Here is a 6,000-nt window from a genome sequence, read left to right as displayed (position 1 = left end):
AAATGCTTGACACATGATAACAAACTGATGTCGAGGCCCGAGACATTTTCAGCTAGCTACCATTGCGAACTCACTTGCATCAAACTTGAGAAGCAATTCGTTTTCCTGTTTGGCAGTAGAAGTTGGGTTGCCTCAAAATCGGCCAGTCATTTTACGGTGATCACCAAAAGACGGCACGTTTATTTTAGTAACAGTAATTCTAGGTACTTCTTCTAATCCCAAAAATGTGAACAAGTTAGCCTGGCTAACTAGTGTAGCATATCTAGCATGCTTGGTTTTATGATACCAGTTCATGGTGAGTATTCCTGGCAGTGCTATCGGTTGAACATTTCTGAGTGCAACCAAGATGAAAATGGAATTAGCTTGTTTCTGTACACAGTTTGTTACTTTTGAGCCGGTATGTTGTCACAAGTAAAATAGTTCCTGCCTGCCTCCTAGGTAAAACATCTTCAACCTGCCTCTGCTGCTCTCGTTTACCATGGTGACTGAGCCCTGCTTTCTGAGCCCTGCTTTCTGAGCCCTGCTTTCTGAGCCCTGCTTTCTGAGCCCTGCTTTCTGAGCCCTGCTTTCTGAGCCCTGCTTTCTGAGTCCTGCTTTCTGAGTCCTGCTTTGTCATTTACAACGAGCCTCATCCACTGTAAATCTGCACATCAGTGCACTATGGTGCCTATTTCTGCAATGGCTTAAAACACTATGTATAATTCACCCATACAACCAAACTTTTCCTTTTCAGTAATACACCCAGGACTGAACCCACTTTAGTGATAAAATCATTCCCATTAAGCAGGTATTCCCTCAAGGGTACGCACAATGCCGTAGGGGGTACACCAAATAAAAATGTGATTCACAACATACAGAAGTGTGCTGGTTATCAAGGGGCAAAGTACACGTTGACATGTGTTTTTAAATTGAGAGACGAGCTTAAAGTTTTATTTACTGACCATCATTTTCACTTGTCTGACCGCTTGTATGATGGCGAGTTTCTCACATGACTGGCCGATCTGAGGGATGTTTTTTCCTGCTGAATGATCTGAATCTAGGATTACAGGGGCTCTCTACAACTATATTCAATGTGCGGGACAAAATTGAGGCTATGATTACGAATTTGGAGCTCTTTTCTGTCTACATTAACATGGACAACACACAGGTCTTTTCGTCATTGTATGATTTTTTTTGTGTGCAAATGAACTCAAGCTTACGGACAATGTCAAATGTGATATAGCTAAGCACCTGCGTGAACTGGGTGCACAATTACGCAGGTACTTTCACAGACAGATTTCTGGATTGGGCTGCACTCAGAGTATCCTGCCTTGGCAAATCGGCTGTTAAGACACTGATGCCCTTTGCAACCACGTACCTATGTGAGAGTAGATTCTCAGCCCGAGCATGAAAACTAAATACAGGCACAGACTGTGTGTGGAAAATGATTTAAGACTGAGACTCTTTCCAATACAACCCAACATTGCAGAGTTATGTGCATCCTTTCAAGCACACCCTTCTCATTAACCTGTGGTGAGTTATTCATAATTTTTGATGAACAAATAAGGTTTTATATGTAAGATGGCTAAGTTAAGAGCAAAATTATTGATAATTATTATATAAATATTTGTGCCCTGGTCCTATAAGAGCTCTTTGTCACTTCCCACGAGCCGGGTTGTAACACAAACTCACACTCACTCTGATGTTTAAAAATGTATTAGTATAGTATAGTATAGTGTGTGTGTGTGTGTGTGTGTGGCAGGCTTACAATGATGGCAAAAAACAACATTTGAGAGTGCGCTGACCCTAATGCTAGAGGGGGTACCCAGCTGGAGGTTGAATGTTTGAAGGGGTACGGGACTATAAAAAGTTTGGGACCACTGCCATAAAGTAATTCTCCGGACCTCATCACTGGTCTTGCTGGCAACAATCCTCACAAAATGTCTTCTTTGGAGAGGAAGTATGAGAAACAATGCATTTTTACCCTGAAGCCTGACCCCCAGAGGAAGACCAGCGCAGAGATCGTCACTGAAGCCAGTTGTTCTCTGAGGACCACAGACAGCTGTTCAGGGAGACCTCCTCTCGAGCCCAAGATGCTCAACCTCCCTATATGTTCAGGGTAGGGATCTGGTTAAAACCCCTATCTTGTAACCCCCTAGAAGTAGTCCAGTGTTACATCCATACAGTCTACTGAATGAATAAGGTCTCTCTTTTCCTCTTTCAGCATCAAGGCTTACCATTTTGAAGCACCAGACTTCAGACCCGGTTCTGGAACTCGCCTGTCTCCTCTGGAGAATGTGGGTTCTTCTCCTCATTGTTCATCTCATCTCCTCACTGTTGAACTGTACATTAATCTATGTATATTCTTGTGAACTTGTTGGGGAGCTTAGAAAGCCTGAGTGTATTGTTCTGACTATACATACTACATCAGTGCTTGGTCTCTCGATAAGGAAGTCATTTTTGTGGCCTACCAGAAGCCCAGGTTGCCAGTGGCCCAGGATGAGGAGCCAGACCCCGTCAGCCCCAAAGCCCTCCCCAAACCCCCTCTGACCCCCTGGACCTGAAGACGAGGGTGGCAGGGGCGAGGCCGCCCCTCCTCAGAGCTGGCTGTCTGACAACACTCCCACCTGTGGCAGGTTCAACAGAGGGTAAAGGGAGATGGAGAGAGAGGGAGAAATGACAGAAAGATGGAGAGTTAGAAGGGAGTGAGACAAAATTGCAAAAGCAATGGAACGAGAGATGGGAGGTAATATAAAGAGAGAGAGGTGCAGGGTAAGGTTTATGAGCGAGGGGGAGAAAAAGGGAGTGGAGAGGGATGGTCAATGGTTGCAATTAGCAAAACATGAACACTTTATTATTGTAAGGCAATATCTCCGCGTGTTGTCAGCCAGTCATTTTATTATTTATAAATCATTTGCACAGGCAGAGGGCTGGAGCAGCTCTTCTCCCAAAGGGAAATGAATGGAACCATTCACAGCAGGATGTTATACCTGATTTACATTCCCACTTGGTTGGTTGAGGTGGAAAACGTTATTCGCTGCAGCTGGTTTCCAGGTGGTTTAGTCTTCTTTTTGTTAAATGTTTTTTTAATGTTTTTTTGTTTAAAAAAAAATGGATTTTTTATTTATAATTGTTTTTGTCTTCTTTTTTGTATCTTTGCTTGCTTACGTCACTGTATTATAAGGCTTTTGGGAAAAGCTCAAATGACTGTGTAGAGTTTGGTTATTTGTACATTTTCTAAACATTATTTTCTAATCTTTCACAAAATCAAAACACAAAATCTGAAAAGATGGTGAGAACTTTGAAGGCAGTTCAGAACACCAGTATCCAATAACTATAATATCTCTTCACTATACTGTGTTTGTAGGGAGGGACAGTGTGAGTTCAGATTCCAGCCTAGGGCAGAGGGAGCTGTCAGCTAAGAGAAGAGGCAGCAGAGCCCCTTGTACTGAGCCTACTGATGGAGAGAAGAGAGACAAGGATTAGGGGAGGCCCCTCGAAACCTGCCTGACACAGGACCAACAGTGAAAGGTACTGTATGCCTACACATTTCTCTACATTTCATTCCTTGTTCTCTCTTTCATTCCTCCATATCCTCTTTCTCTTCTTGTCTTTCCACTTTGTCTCACTTCTGGCTGTCCACCCATCTCTTTTTTTCTCTCTTTCTTTTCCCTTGTGTCTTTTTTCTCTCCCTTTTGATGTTTTCTTTTACTATTCTACTCTCTTATTCTACCTCTTTCTCCCACTTCTCTCCTTCCCTCTCACCTCCTTCTCCCTCTCTCTCCCTCTCTCTCTCTCTCTCCCTCCTTCTCTATCTCACTCTCTATCTTTCTCTCTACTTCTCCCTCCCTCCGTCTCTCTCCTTTTGGCGTAGGTGACATTAAGTGTAGATGTATTGGCACACAAAGGATTCCATGCTGGCCATTACCACAGTGGTGAATTATACCTCCTGTTTTTACATTTCACGGCCTGGCTCAACCCTGATGCAATGTTTTGGCCACTCTCTTTCAGTGTGTCCGATTCAAAGACTTTGACGACCCCTCACCTCTGTGCTTTCTCACTCATTTTGGTTCTTTACATATGCAGATTGCCTTCAAGTTTATTCAAGGTATTTCATGAATTTCTCCTACTCTTCAATGAAACCAGAACCTTAGGAGAGAGAGGGAGTAGTTTTAGCCAAATGTGTATGAAAATTAGTCTTATAAGATATTCTATGAGCTTTCAGCCACCCCCATCTAAGTCTAATGGACAAGTCAACCTCAGTCTTCAGCAGTGGTGTAACGTACTTAAGTAAAAATATTTTAAAGTACTACTTAAGCAGTTTTTGGGGTGTCTGTACTTTACTTTACTATTTCTGTTTTTTGCCAACTTTTACTTTTACTTCAATACATTCCTAAATAAAATAATGTATTTTTTACTACATACATTTTCCCTGACACCCAAAAGTATTTGTTACATTTTGACAAGAAAATGGTCGAAATCACACACTTATCAAAATAACATCCCTGGTCATCAATACTGCCTCTGATCTGGCGGATTCACTGAACACAAATGCTTCGTTTGTAAATTATGTCTCAGTGTTGGAGTGTGCCCCATGGCTATCCGTCAATAAAAAATTTAAAAATGATTGTCTTGTCTGGTTTGCTTAATATACAGAATTTGAAATGGTTTATGCTTTTACTTTTACTTTTGATACTTAAGTACATTTTAGAAGTTCCATTTACTTTTGATACTTACATTTAAAACCAAATACCTTTAGACTTTTACTCAAGTAGTATTTTAATGGGTGACTTTCAATTTTACTTAATGTATTCATCTATTAATGTCTTCAGGTCAGGTACTATTAATGTCTTAAGGTCAGGTACTATTAATGTCTTCAGGTCAGGTACTATTAATGTCTTCAGGTCAGGTACTATTAATGTCTTCAGGTCAGGTACTATTAATGTCTTCAGGTCAGGTACTATTAATGTCTTCAGGTCAGGTACTATTAATGTCTTCAGGTCAGGTACTATTAATGTCTTCAGGTCAGGTACTATTAATGTCTTCAGGTCAGGTACTATTAATGTCTTCAGGTCAGGTACTATTAATGTCTTCAGGTCAGGTACTATTAATGTCTTCAGGTCAGGTACTATTAATGTCTTCAGGTCAGGTACTATTAATGTCTTCAGGTCAGGTACTATTAATGTCTTCAGGTCAGGTACTATTAATGTCTTCAGGTCAGGTACTATTAATGTCTTCAGGTCAGGCACTATTAATGTCTTCAGGTCAGGTACTATTAATGTCTTCAGGTCAGGTACTATTAATGTCTTCAGGTCAGGTACTATTAATGTCTTAAGGTCAGGTACTATTAATGTCTTCAGGTCAGGTACTATTAATGTCTTAAGGTCAGGTACTATTAATGTCTTCAGGTCAGGTACTATTAATGTCTTCAGGTCAGGTACTATTAATGTCTTCAGGTCAGGTACTATTAATGTCTTCAGGTCAGGTACTATTAATGTCTTCAGGTCAGGTACTATTAATGTCTTCAGGTCAGGTACTATTAATGTCTTCAGGTCAGGTACTATTAATGTTTTAAGTATGACAATTGAATACTTTTTCCACCACTGGTCTTCAGGTCAGGTACTTGTCTAAATGGATCCTAGTTTCCAAAACTACCTTCTCAGCCAAGACCTTCCCAATACAATAGATCTATCTATCTGTTATCAACATCACCATCACTGACCGGTCAGTCTTCAGGAGAGGCTCGAACAGTTTCTGCCTACCTCATCAGGAGTGTGTCAGTTATAGAGATATATAACTCCAGGCATAAGGACGGGGCCTGTCGTTAAAATCTATCCTCACATTGTTTGGCTAGAACTGCTGGAGCTGCTGGGGCTGCTGGGGCTGCTGGAGCTGCTGGGGCTGCTGGAGCTGCTGGGGATGCTTGGAGCTGCTGGGGCTGCTTGGAGCTGCTGGGGCTGCTGGAGCTGCTGGGGCTGCTGGAGCTGCTGGGGCTTCTTGGAGCTGCTGGGGCTGCTGGAG

Source organism: Oncorhynchus tshawytscha, linkage group LG18 (genome assembly GCF_018296145.1).
Source record: "Oncorhynchus tshawytscha isolate Ot180627B linkage group LG18, Otsh_v2.0, whole genome shotgun sequence".
Classification (NCBI taxonomy): Eukaryota; Metazoa; Chordata; class Actinopteri; order Salmoniformes; family Salmonidae; genus Oncorhynchus; species Oncorhynchus tshawytscha.
The sequence above is the reverse complement of the archived record's forward strand: the minus strand, read 5'-3'. Positions refer to the sequence as shown.